Below are 14,793 nucleotides of genomic sequence, written 5' to 3' on the forward strand. Positions count from 1 at the left end.
GTTGTTCATCCTAGTAATAATACAGAGAATAGGGATGTGTTGGTGAATTGAGTAGGGTGGGGGATATTCCTCTAGAAGGTTAAGAGGAATAAGTTTCAGTGAGCATGGTGGTGCATGCCTGTGGACCTCAGTGACTCTGGAGGTTGAGGCAGGAGGAATGAAAGTTCCAGGCCAGCCTCAGCAATTTAGTGAGACCCTAAGCAACTTAGTGAGACCCTATCTCAAAATAAAATATAGGAAGAGCTGAGTATGTAACCCAGTGGTAAAGCATCCCTCAGTTCAATCCCCAGTATAAAAAAAAAAAGAAAGAAATTTAACAAATGAAAAAGAAAAGTTTCAATGCTGGAATCTAGTTTTGGTTAACTCTTCTAAGGGAGTGATTACTGCTTAAATATTCTATTGAAAACTCAAGCTTTAGATTTAATGTAGCTTACATAAATTACATATTATAGTACAGTTAGATGTTCAGATATTTTTAGATTATAATCAAAAGACCTACTAATAATGACCCTTTTCATTTTTCTATGACTTGTTTTCATATCGTATGGTGTCATTATGTTACAGAATTTGCATTATGACCTAAAAGTTGTCTGGACAAGTTTTTCTGACTCTTTGTGTGGATTGTATATATTTCCTTTGCAAAAATTTGATAGCGAGACTGCAAACTGTTTAAAATTAGCTGATCTTAATCTGATTACCATGTAATAAGGGTAAAGTCAAATAATTAATCCCACTGAATCTTACCTGCTTTATCAACTATTTGAATCAACTTGCCAAGACAAATTGCAGTTTTATTAATTTCATTCATTTATAATAATTATGTAATATTCACTTTTTTTTTACTATAGAATTAAGGGTGAGAAGGATATTCTCTACCTTTCTCCTTTATTCCTGCTATATTGTAACTTTAAAATGTTTGGTCACCTTCCCTCTAGACTGTAAGCCCTGTGAAGGGAAAGATGTCATTCTTTTTCCAGCTCCCCATAGTCTAGCACATTTTAGGGGTAACCAGTTTTGTTGAACAATAGTGTTAGAATTGGGTATTTTGCAGTTCAGTTCACTAAACGTATTGATTTGTTAATAGTAATATTAGAGTTCACTTCCAAATTCTTATTTTTTCTGGTTCTTTTTTGTACAATACCATCCGTCAAAACAGTAGAATTTGTGAGCCTCTGTAATCCCAGCAACTCAGGAGGCTAAGGCAGGAGAATCTCAAGTTTGATGCCATCCTGGACAATCTGTCTCAAAATAGAAAAAGGGCTGTGGATGTGGCTCAGTGGTTTAAGTGCTCCTGGGTTCAATCCCTGGACCCCAACCCCCCCCCCCCAAAAAAAAAAAAAAAGAACCTACCATATTGCATTTAGTGACCATTGAGCTTCTTGTTTTATCTCTGCTGATAGATTGGGAGCTTCTTAAAGACAGAAATAGTGCTGGTTGCAGTGGTGATGGCCTGTAATCCCAGCTACTCTGGAGGCTGAAGCAATAGGTTCAAAAATTTAAAGCCAGCCTGGGTAATTTAGTGAGATCCTGATTCAGAAAGGGCTGGGGATAGCTAAGTGGTAGAGTGGTCCTGGGTTTTATGCCCAGTACCACCAAAAAAGGGTAGGTCGGAGGGAGAGAGAAAGAAAAAAATAGTAACAGGAATTAATATTTATTGTTCACTTACTATGTGCCCAGCACACAGTGCTTAGTAGTTCTATTGTATGCATATCTCATTTAATTCTTACAATAGCTCTATGAGGTAAGAACTGTTATTTTTACTGACAAGGAAACTGGTGAGTAGTCAACTAGTTGGTGTTCACAGGAGTACTAAATTGTAGAATCCAGATTTAAATGCAAGCAGTCTTACTTAATAACTGTTGCTCTATTATGTAGTTATCTTTTTATCTCAGATCTTTGAAATAATCTCTAAATCAAAGATCAGAACTTTCTTTTTAGTTTCTTTACATGGGGAAATGTGTGTAATTTTAGTAAATATTTACTGACACTTTTCTAAACTGCCACCTACCTATTTTTCTTTTGGGTTTTAATTAAATGCATGATCTACTTGTGTTTTTAGTTCATTTGTTTGCTGTTCCAACATCACTTTTCATAAATGTTATGTAGATCCTGAAATTGAATCTTAGCCTTTGCTATCCCACTTCTGTTGCTTTCTTGTTTGTTCATTTGTTTTCCCTTTGTAGGGAATCAAAACCAGGGCCTTGCACATGTTTGTTAAGCATTCTACCCCTGAGCTACATCACCAGCCCCAGTTGGTAAATTCTTGAAGTGATTAGTATATTCTAATGTATTGTGTGAGTTGAGGTATTAAATTAGAAAACAATTCCCATTGAGTTCTGTAGAATAGAAAGTTACAAACGTAGGACCTGGGATCTCAGTTTGTACCATTACTGCATGTTCCTCTTTGATTCTGTAGTTGCTGTTTGGATGATTGTGAAACTCTCCTCTGTGTTCAATTCAGTCTCATTTGCTTGTGTCTTTCTTTTTGGTACTAGGGACTGAACCTGGAGGCACTTTACCTACATCCCCATCCCTTTTGAATTTTGATTTTGAGACTGGGTCTCACTAAATTGCTGAGGCTGGCCTCTAACTTGTGATCCTCCTGCCTCAGCCTCTTGAGTTACTGGGATTACATGTGTGGGGCTTGCTTTGCTTCTTTCTGATTTGACCTTTGTTCCCACACATTCCCCAAACTGCCCTTAATAAAGCCTCAAGTGGCTTCCTAGTTATTAAATAAAACATTTTTCAACCCTTATTTCCCAAGCAGCATTTGGTGTATTTTTTTTTTTTTTTTTTTGATACCAGGGATTGAATCCAGGAGCACTTAGCCCCTGAGCCACATCCCCAGCCCATTTTATTTCTTATTTTGAGGCAGTGTCTCACTGAGTTGCTTAGGGCCTCACTAAGTTGCTGAGGCTGGCTTTGAATTTGTGATTGTCCTGTCTCAGCCTACTGAGATGCTGGGATTACGGGTGTGTAATCCCACCTGTGTGTCACCACACCTGGCAGCATTTGATATTCTTGATCAATACTTATTTTTTTACAAGGATTTCTTTTCTTGATTTTTAGGATATCCCACCCTTCTCTTTTGACCTTTATGGTTGCTATTTCTCTTTAGCAATATTCTCAATATTTTTACCAGTTTTGGTTACTTTCTCTTTTCCTTGAATGTTAGTATTCCTTAAGGTTCTGATCTCTCTTTTCTTTTCTTCTTACTCCTATACATGCTTTCTGGATGGTATTATTAAATTCCATAATTTTAAATATTATGCATATGCCCCTGACTCTCAAAGTTTAAGCTGCAACTTATCTCTTTGTCTGTAGATAGGTATCTTTCTATTAGACATCTCCACCTGGATTTCCTGGCTCCTAAAAATTAGTATGTATAAAATACCTCTTCAGTCTCTTTTTCCCTTTATCATTCCCTACCTTCTTTAATATTTTCTCCTTTCTGTCCCAATGAATAGTACTGTCCATTCACTGAACTGCTCAGGTCAGAAAGCGGGGAGTCATTCTTGATTCCTTCCTTTCTTTATTACCCATGTTATTTCTATACCCCAAATTATCTGTTCTGTTGTATTTGTAATTGTAATTCAATTGTTTTAAAATTGAATTATTATAAAATTGATTCAATCGTTTACAATTGTAATGTATAGAAACTAAATATTTCTGTGACTCCAAATGTTAAATTCTTTTTGTTTTTAGAGTCTTGGCTGAGAAATCTGCTGATATCCGTATTGTTTTCCCCCTATATGTAATCTTATGCTTTTTTCTCACAGCCTTCAAAATCCTATCTTTATTTTGTATGTTAGGCATTTTCATTATAATGTGCCTTGGTGTGGATCTGTTGTGATTTTGTGTATTTGGTGTTTTGTAAGCCCCTTTCATTTGATTTTCCATTTCATTCTTCAGGTTTAGGAAATTTTCTGATATTATTTCATTGAATAGATTGTTTATTCCTTTAGTTTGTATCTCTGTGCCTTCCTCAATCCTGATAATTCTTAAATTTGGTCTTTTCATGATGTCCCATAGTTCTTAGAGATTGTGTTCATGATTTCTTACCATCTTCTCTGTTTGGGCAACTTTATTTCCAAGATTAAATGTTTTGTCTTCATTGTCTGAAGTTCTGTCTTCTAAGTGTTCTAAGTCTGTTGGTGATGCTTTCCATTGAATTTTTTATTTGGTTTATTGTTTCCTTAATTTCAAAGATTTCCATTTGGTTTCTTTTTGTTTGTTTGTTTTGTTTTTTGTTTGAGAATCTCTGTCTCCTGCAGTTGCTCTTTCAACTGCTTATTGGAGTGATCATTCATTGTCTGCATTTGCTCTCTTATTTCATCCTTTGCTTCATGAATCATTTTAATTATGTATAATCTGAATTCCTTTTCTGACATTTCTTCTACCATACTGTCACTGGATTCTATTAATGTAGAATCTAGATTTGTTTGGATCATTTTCTTTCCTTGTTTTTTCATGTTGTTCATGTATCTTCCCCTCTAGTAGTGCAGATCTGGGGTATTGCAGCTTCCCCCCATAGGCTTATAGTGACCCTATAGGTTTCCAATAACTTTTCTTTAAGGGGGAGATTAATATTAGCAGTGCCCAGTACAGACAATCAATACACAACCATAAACCAAATAGCCCCTATGAGGATGTTAACAAATTGTCATAATAAACAGAATGAGTTCAATTATTATCTTCAGTATAACAAATAGATTTGCAATAAGGTCTACAGTATCTAATGGAGGACAATGAGGATGGGGAGGGGTATAGGATGTAGCTGTTAATGGACTAAGAAAAGAATATATATATAAGTTCTAGGTAATAGAAAGAGTGAGTGTAATCAAAAGAAGTTGGTTGTTAGTATGCGAAAAGGGAGAAAGAGACTCTGAGGGAACTGGTAAAAAAAAAAAGGAAAAGAGGAAGAAAAGTAAAGAAATAAAAACTTAAAAATTTTCAATAAGGAGAAAAAAGAAAATCTACACCATAACAGTCATATAATATTCAAACCTCCCATGTATGAGAAGTACCTGACAATGAGCTTCCAGCTTCCTGCTAGAGAGCAGGCTTCTCAGGATGGGATTTGTCCCACCTTAAGATGGGAGATACAGCTTCCAGGATTATCCAGGAGGGCTGCTCTGGCTTCCCAATGTGTTGGCAAATGGGGAGCTGCAGCTCGGGGGTGTGGGCGTGGTTGGCTGGAGGTTGTAGATGGGGGGGTGCAGTTGGTCGGGCAGGGGTCCTGGATCCTGGAGTTGGGGTGTTGTCGGTCTGGTAGCAGGATCCTGGAGGCCGGGTGCAGTCAGTCAGTGTGGAGGTCCTGGTGGTAGGGCGCAGTCAGTCAGGGGAGCAGTCAGTCTGAGGGCCCCGGAGGCAGGGAGTGGTTGGTTGGCCTGAGGGGTCCTGGAGACGGGTCCCAGTCAGTCTGACCAGGGGTCCTACAGGTCCTGGTTGTTGTCTCAAAATGGCGGTAGCCACGTGTAACCAAACCTGCAGGTACTATGACAATGAACTTCCAGGCAACAGCAGGCAGCTGGTCCTGCACTGGTGGTCTGCAGTCAGTCTGCTGTCTTCTGTCGGATGATTGGCAGGTGAACTTCAGGTGGTGGGTGATGGGTAGGTGAAAGGCAGGCGATGGACAGGCAAGAGGCAGGCAAATGGCATATGGTAGGCGCCAGACAGTGAGCATTCTGGACTCAAAAAGTAGCGCATATGCTGGCAGACTGCAGGTGATTGCAGTAGACAAATGGGGTAAACAGCAGAGGATTGATAAGCAGCAAAAACTGCCTCACTGAGAAACAGATATCCTCTGCTTGAAATCCGAGTTATGGAGCGACAAGGAAAGCAGCCTCCCTCTAGTCTGCCATCTTGGATCTCCTCTTTTTGTTAAATGTCTGTACAAACACAAAATTTGGTATAAACTCCATGTATATAGCTGTTGTATCATTATAAAATCAAAACATTGAAGTAAAAAATATCTAAGAGTAGTACAGTTCATAAATAGATACTTCTCAAAAGAAGAAATATAAATGGCCAATGAATATATGAAAAAAAATTCCAACATCTTTAGCAATTAGGGAAATAATGCAAATCAAAACTATGCTGAGATTTCATCTCATTCCAGTTAGAATGACTGCCATCAAGAATAGAAACAATAATAAATGCTGGAGAGGATGTGAGGGAGAGGAATACTTTTATACTGTTGGTGGGATTGTAAATTAGTACAATCACTGTGGAAATCATTATGGAGGTTCCTCAGAAGATTGAGCATGGAACCACCATATGATCCAGCTATACCACTCCTTGTTATTTATCCCAAAGTCAACATACTGTAATGATACATGCATACCCATGTTTATAGCAGTATAATTCACAGTGGCCAAACTCTGGAACCAGCCTCGCTGTTCATTAGTGGATGAAAGGATAAAGAAAATGTGGTATGTATACACAATGGAGTTTTATTCAACCATAAAGAAGAATGAAATTATGTCACCAGCAGGAAAATGGATGGAACTTGAGAACATTGTGTTAAGTAAAATAAGCCAAACTCAAAGTCAAGAAGTGTATGTTTTCGCTCATATGTGAAAGCTGGAGAGGAAAAAGGAAAAAAAAAAGGTGGGAGGGAGGGTCTCAGGAAAATCAAAGAGAGATAGTAGAAGAAAGGGACCAGAGGGAGGGAAAGGGGAAATACTGGGGAATGATACTGGTCAAATTATATTGTTAAATTGTGTACATGTATGAATATATAACAACGAATCCTACTTTTATGTATAATTATAATGCACCAATAAAAATATGGGAAAAATACAGTTCAATTTTAAGACATTCAATAATGTAGCAGTTTATCTGAAGCCAAAATTGATTGGCTTGTTGTAGTTTTATGATGAAGTACTCATTGGTTGCTATCCTGGTCACTATTTTTCCTTTTTATTTATCTACTTTTTCTTTGGTGTTGGAACTTGAACCCAGGCCTTAATACTCATTTTCCTGAGACTTTTCTTTCTTTTCTTTTCTTTTTTTCTAATACTAGGGGTTGAACCCATTGTCACTCAACCACTGAGCCACATCCCCAGCCCTTTTTTATATTTTATTAGAGTCAGGGTCTCACTGAGTTGGTTAGTACCTCACCAAGTTTCTGTGGCTGGCTTTGAACTCCCTATCCTCCTGCCTCAGCTTCCTGAGCCACTGTGATTACAGATGTGCACCACTGTTCCCCGCCAGCTCTTTTTTCTTAAGGCTTGTTTGTTGCTGAGGATCAAACCTAGGGTGTAGCACTTACTAAGCACTTACTCTAGCACTCTAGCACATACTAGGTAAGTGCTCTGCTGTTGAGCTATTCCCTCATCCCTCTTTTACCCTCATGATAACATTGGGTACATCCTGATAATCTTCACATTTTAAGGTCATTTGATTAGAAACCTTAATTCCCTTTTGTTGTGTAGAAACCTAAATTCCCTTTTGTCATGTAACTTAATGAGATTTCAGGAATTAGAACATGGACTTCCTTGTGAATCATTTCTACTTAAAATACACATCAACCCCATCATTGCTTGGTTATTTGTCTTCCTTTTTAAAGATGAATATTGTTTTCAGTTGGGGGAGAAAAATATTTTCCTATAACTTCTTAGGTTCAAGTATATGCCACCATGCCTCACTCAAATCCATACTTCTTAAAAAGTGTAGTCCTCAGTTCCTGCTTCATTTCAGGCACTTGTCTTGATACTTTGCTCTTGTCATACTGAGCTTTTTTCAGAATGCCTTTCCATGTTCACAAGCTATTACACTTATAGTTCCTTTACAGGAACACTTTTTTTCTTCTTCTTCTTTTGGTACCAGAGATTGAACCCAGAGGCACTTTACCACTAAGCCACATTCCTAGCCCTTTATTTTTTAATCCCCCCCCCCCCCCCCCCCCCCCGCGGTGCTAGTGATTGAATCCAGTGCCTCCAGGCAAGCACTCTACCAACTGAGCTATATCCCCAGCCCTTATTTTTTAATTTTAAGACGATGTGTCACTAAGTTGCTAAGAGCCTCGCTTAAATTGCTGAGGTTAGCTTTGAACTTGCAATCCTCCTGCCTCAGTGTCCCAGACTGCTGGGAATACAGGCATGTGCCACCATGCTTGGTTTACAGGAACATTTTTGATAACTTTTTTTTTTTCCTGAGGCTGTTCTCTTTTGAGGATTGTTTGTTTTGTGCTGGGGATCAAACCCAGGGCCTGGCACATGCTATGCACATTCTATATCACTGAACTACACCCCAGCCTTCTCAGGTTTTAGCTTAAAATTCCCTTCTTCAGGAAACCATCTTTGCTACCTTTCTGTCTTTAGTCTAGCTCAAGTGCTGCCTCCGTCAGTGCTGTCAGTGTCATGGGCTTCCCTTGTCACATCACTCTCTATTGTCATTGCCTGGTATTTGCCCATCTAGACTGAGCTACCTGAGTGCAGGGATGAAATGGACCTTATTCATCTTTGTGTTCTAAGAATGCCCTTAATTAATATTCTTGGTGTAAGATGAATAATTGTTCTAAATATAGGACTGTTGTTTAACAGATGACAGAATGGAAAAAAAAAATTAGTTCAAAAGAAATAATTTGCTTTACTAATATCAGATTTATCATTTTGCTGCAGTGTTAAGTACACAAGTATTTTTTTGTGTGTGATGACAATAGCAAATATTTCAAGAGGGCTAACTAGCCTGACTGGGTAGCACATGCCTATAATCCCAGCAATTTCAAAGGTTGAGCAGGAGGATTGAAAAATCAAGACCAGCCTGGGTAACTAGTGAGACCCTGTCTCCAAATAGTAAAAAATAAAAAGGACTGGGGATGTACCTCTGGGGTAAAGCACCCCTGGGTTTGATCCCTAATACTGAAAAAAAATAAAAATAAAAATAAAAGGTGCTAACTATATGAAAAACACTATTATAAATGTTTGACATAAATCTCATTCTCACGTTGTATTAGTTTCCTGTTACTACTATAACAAATTACCACAAATTTAGTGTCTTCAACACAAATTTAAGTTCTAGAGATCAGAAGTCTGACTTGGGTCTCAGCTAATACCAAGGTGTCTTCAAGGCTGTAATCCTTTCTGGAGCCTCTGTCAGAGAATCTTCTTTCTTGTCTTTTTCTACCTTCTGGAGGCTCTCCTCCAACATTCCTTGTCTTGTGATCTTCCCTCTTCAAAGCCAGCAGTGGCTTGGTGAGTCTCACATAACATCACTCAGACACTGACTTTCCTGCCTCCCTCTTTCACCCTTTTGATTACGTTGGATACATCTTGATAATCTTCCCATTTTAAGGTCAGTTGATGAGGAACCTAAATTCCATTTGCAGCCATAATTCTCCTTTGTCATCTAACCTAACTTCCCCCGCCTCCCTTTTAACATTGGTGCCATCTATTTATACAGAAAGTCTTGGTCATAGCAAACCGAGGAAGATCCAAGATTTTAGGGTGGGATTATTTCTTAATCTGTCATAACTACAAGAATTCAAGTCAGAAAATCAACTAGATGGTTATTCATATAATTCTGGATGGAGATGAAATTTGGGGTTGGATAGGAATAGGGAGTAGGTATAGGAATAGGAAAGACTGTAGAATAAATCTCATAATTTTCCTATGTATACCTATGAAAATACCTAAGTGAATCCCACCATTGTACCCACCTACAAGAATGGGATTCTGATAACAATAAGATATATCCCATACTTGTATAATTTTATCAAAATAGATTCTACTGTCATATATAACTGAGAAGAACCAATAAAATAAAAAAAAAATTAAAAATTACCATTTCAGATAGGTGCAGTGGCGCATACCTATAATCCCAGGGAGTTAGGAGGCTGAGGCATGAGGACTGCAATTTCGAGGCCTACCTGGGAATTTAGCATGACCCTATCTCAAAATAAAAACTAAAAAGGGCTGAGATTATAGTTCAATGGTAAAGTGTCCCAGGGTTAAATTCCCAGTACCACAAAAAAGAAATAAAAAAAAAGAAAAAAAGAATTAACACTTCAGAAAATAGATCACCCATAAACCATAGAAGAACAGGTGGAGAAAGGCAAAGGAAGAAAGGAGTCTGTACTTTATTTTTAATTTTTGGTACTAAACGCAGGGATGCATAACCACTGGGTCACATCCCCAGCCCTTTTTATTTTTTTATTTTGAGATAGTATCTCACTAAGTTGCAGAGTGTGGCTTCAAACTTGTGAGTTGCTAGAATTACAGGTGTGTGACACCATGCCCAGCAGGGGTAAGAAATTCTTTGAATGGCTTGCTAGTAAAGGTCTTTGGTAATTAAGTGGAGTAATGTCAGTTTATGCTGACCTTACCATAGACCCATGTTAAACTCAAAAGAGTGGTTCCATTATACATAAATATTTAAAAGGAGCTTTATTCTTCACTGGAAATTACTCATTAAGCCATTTCATATTATATGGTATAATCTTATAAGATAGATTTGTGAGGGTTTGCTTGTTTGGAATTACAGTCTGCTCCAGGTTGGTTTAAGTACAGAGAACATAACCACCTATCCAGAGTTAAAGATTAGAAAAAAAAGAATCCTTGGCATAAACGGTGACCATATATTACTATCAGATTAGGATTAGAGAAACCTAAGAAGAGAAAATCCACGATTGTTTAATGTAACAAGGAGATCTAATAAGTCTAAGTCTAGTGCGCACTCTCTTCTCTGAATTCCCATATTCTGTGTTAACCTGACCTTAGGGAAAAATGTTGCTTTATAGTAAAATTTGCCTAAAGAGCAGCAAGAAGCAAATATTTGAAGAATCAGGATATAAGTGGAGAACTGGCCTTCTAGACCAGGAAGAAACATATAATATACATACTTTATATATATATATATATATATATATATATATATATATATGATCCTGGCTCTGATTTATTAAAATAAAATGAAGTCACCCAGGCATGGGGGCATACACCTGTAATCCCAGCGACTCTGGAGACTGAGGCAAGAGAGTTGCAAGTTGGGGGCCAGCCACTTCGCAAGGCCCTAAGCAATTTAGTGAGACCCTGTCTCAAAATAAAAAATAAAAAAGATCTGGGAATATAGCTCAGTGGTTAAATGCCCCTGGGTTTAATCCTCAGTACAAAAACAAAAATAAAAACCTAAATAGAATAAAACGAATGTCTAATGAAAGGGAGGGAGGGAGGGTGGAAAGGAGAGAAAAAGAAAGAAGTTGTAATTTTAAATGTAATACAGTGGGTAGGAAATAAATCAGGGATAAGGGAGGATGCAAGGTATTTTGGTGGCTTTCATAAAACTATTATCTGGGGAATATGTAATTCAAAATAATACTTTAAATTGTGACCCAGTATATGTATATTCTTTATGTATGTATTTACAGTTGAAATCACACAGTAATATTTACCATTGTTACATGTACTTTGCTCTGATATTTAAATTCTTAACTATTATCTGCTCTTTTCATCAATAAAAAAGATAGTTTGTGCCACATGCACCTGCAATATCAGCCACTCAGGAGGCTGAGGTAGGAGGATCTCAAGTTCAAAGCCAGCCTGGGCAATTTAGCAAGACCCTATCTCAAAATAAAAAGTTAAAAGGACTGGGGAGGTAGCTCAGTGGTAAAGCATCCTGGGTTCAAGACCCAGTACCATTAAAAAGAAAAAAGTAGTTTGTAACTTACTGATTTCATAACCAATTAATGGGTTGGTACCCATAGTTTGAAAACATTGAGTTAAACCAGTATGAGAAAGCAATCTTGTACAATGAGAACCATTGTAGGGACTCATATAAGATGACTTCTTTTGTGAGAATTTTTTTTTCATAGAACAATAAACACCTTTATTACATGAGCTAAGACAGAAGGGAAGAGGATTCATTTGCCTTTCTGGGCTTTGATTTTCCTCAGAACTCCCAACTCCTTGTGTTCTCACATATAGCCATCTGCTCAGCCATACTGTCTTGATCTTGATGCAGAACAGGCAAGAAGCTTGCCCTGCTGGAACTCTCCTCCAAAAGAGTGCTGATTTTAGCATTCTCCTTTCATCATATTTCTTTTGAATTTTCTTTGATTGTGCTTTGTTTAAAATTTCTTCCTTCTCAGGAGTCAGCTTGGCTCCCTTCTTAGGGCCCAGGTGCAATGTATAGTCAAACTTGAACCACTGTCGGTATGGTGTGCTATCAGTGAGCGTCATGCAGTTCTTCACCAGGGTCTTGGTGTGGACCAGCTCATTATTGGATGCATTGTAGACAACATCATTGATCCTTGTTTTGCAAGTACAACACTCAGAGCCCCAAGAGAAGTTCCCCATATCTAGCCTCAAAGCCTGGTACTTCTTGTTGCCTCCTCACACTTGGACAGTGTGTATGCAGCAGGGGCCAATCTTAGTATTGGCAGCAGGGCATCCCAACTCATACTTCCGCTTCTTGGGAGTAGGTCTTTCTCTTGCCCCCAGTCTTGCAGCACTTGTGCCAGTTGTCTGGAGAGATGCCTATCGCTTGGTGCTGACTGAAAAGAGTTGAGAAATAACTTTTACGGAAAAAGCCTTACTTTAGAATTAGGCATTTATGATACACTAAATAATTGATAAACTTTTTTTAACTAGTTAGTTAGAAATTAAATATTCTATTCTTAGTAGAGACAAGTTCCACAATAAAGTAACTTAGTGACAAATTTAACAAGCTATAAGGAATCTTGAAAAAAGAATGAAATATTATTTAAAGATAAAATTTTTTTATTTTTATTTTTTGGTACCGAGTTTTGAACTCAGGGACATTTGATCCCTGAGCCACATCCCCAGCCCTGTTTTGTATTTTATTCAGAGACAGGGTCTTACTGAGTTGCTTAGTGCCTTGCCTTTGCTGAGGCTGGCTTTGAACTCGCAATCCTCCTGTCTCAACCTCTCAAGCTGCTGGGATTACAGGCGTGTGCCACTGCACCCAGCTGAAGATATAAATTTTGAATAAATGGAACATATGTCAAATTTTTCAGTGAATTGACTATCAGAAATGTCAACCAATCCAAAATTAGTATATACATCAAATATAATTCACTTTTTTTTTTTTTTTTTTTGTACTAGGGATTGAACCCAGAGTCACTGAACCACTGAGCCATATCCCCAGCCCTTTTTTTAATGCTTTATTTTGAGACACAATCTCACTGAGTCCTTAGGGCTTCACTAAGTTGCTGGGGTTGGTCTCTAACTTGAAATTCTCCTGCCTCAGCTTCCTGAGTCATCGGGATTACAGGTGTGCACCAAGGCACCCAGCTCTCATTTTGTTACTCAGGGATTACTCCTGAGCTCAAGTGATCTTCCTACTTCAGCCTTCTGAGTAGCTGGGACTACAGGGTTATGCCCCGTGCTAGCCCAGTCAGCATTTCAATATTTTTTTTTGTGAGAGATTGCATGAAGTGGTGTTATATTTTTGTGTGTGTTTGAAAATTTTCATAATGTATATAAAATGTTTTATTTAAAAGATATTATTCATGTAATTGATCATTAATCCATTGTGTGACTAATCCACAATTTATTTAGTTTAGATATATTTAGATATATTTCTCTTATCCTGGAAGACTGCCTATATTGTTTTGAAAAGCAATGTATGTAAACCCTTACCCAACTTTTGTTTATACATATTTATGTCTAACCTCCCAACCTACTTCTCTCTGTATTCTTTATATATATTTGTGAAAGGATACAAATTAGGATGCAAGTGTCATTAGCCTTGATGACACACTGGTTGTGTAGATTGAGGGGTATGATTGGAAGATATTTTATTTTTATATCTTTTCAGTTTAAAAGTCTAAAAAATAAACTTCGTATAGGTGTTATGTGTATGTGTATATATACATATATTTCAAAAATTTCTTTAAATGTTGATAGACCTTTATTTTATTCATTTATTTATATGTGGTGCTGAGGATCGAACCCAGTGCCTCACACATGCTAGGCAAGTGCTCTACCACTGAGCCACAACCCCAACCCCAGCCACAACCCCAGCCCCCATATATATTTTAACATTCATCTTATTTTCCTTTATTGTCTCATTTTATGGACAAGGAATGACAGTATATTACTGTGTACAAGTGACTCTAGGAATTTTTTTTAAAGTTTTTTTAAAGATGTAATTCACACATTAGTTTATTCATTTAAGTGTACTTCAGTGGTGGAGCATGTGCCTAGCTTATGTGAAGCCCTGGGTCCAGACATCTCCAGCACCACCAAAAATAAATAAAGTGTACAATTCAGTGGTGGGGGGGGGGTCTTCCCTGTGGGTCCGCCCCCCACCACTGTAATGCTAACTATCCAACCTAGGGCCTTAAGCATGTTAGGCAAGAAGAGCTCTACCACTAAGCTACACCCCCAGCCCCAATTCAGTGATTTTTAGTGTATTTAGAGTTTTGTAATCAACAGTATCTTTCAGAATCATCACCCCAAAAAAGGAAACCCATACCAATCCTTCCTTCCCCCAGGCCCTGCAACCATGAATCTTCCTTTGTGTCTGAATTTCCCTATTCTAGACATTTGTGTAGATTAATCATATACATATGGCCTTTTGTGTCTGGCATTTTTCAGTTAACATACAGTGATATTTTCAAGGTTCATTTGTTTTGTACTGTGTCATTAATGTTTTATTTCCTATTACAATCAAATAATATTTTATTGTATAGTTTTATGCCATATTGTTTACGCATTCATGAGTGGATGATTTTTGGGTTGTTTGTATTTGGGGGATATTATGAAAATGCTACTGTGAACAGTAGTGTACAAGTTATTGTGCAGACCAGGAGTGGAGCTGCTAAGT

General features: G+C 37.7%; 1 protein-coding gene and 1 pseudogene across 4 annotated transcripts in view; one reads left to right on the forward strand and one right to left on the reverse strand.

Annotated features, from left to right (window-relative positions):
- SEC24A (SEC24 homolog A, COPII coat complex component) overlaps positions 1 to 14,793 on the forward strand; it is an 81,703-nt gene that overhangs the window by 3,013 nt on the left and 63,897 nt on the right. The window lies entirely within an intron of this gene.
- LOC306663405 (small ribosomal subunit protein eS8-like) lies at positions 9,369 to 14,687 on the reverse strand (annotated as a pseudogene). The gene is made up of 2 exons: positions 14,680 to 14,687; positions 9,369 to 12,496 (listed from the first exon to the last, which is right to left on the reverse strand). The product of its transcript is annotated as a small ribosomal subunit protein eS8-like (transcript).

This window comes from Sciurus vulgaris (genome assembly GCF_902686455.1).
Source record: "Sciurus vulgaris genome assembly, chromosome: 6".
NCBI lineage: Eukaryota > Metazoa > Chordata > Mammalia > Rodentia > Sciuridae > Sciurus > Sciurus vulgaris.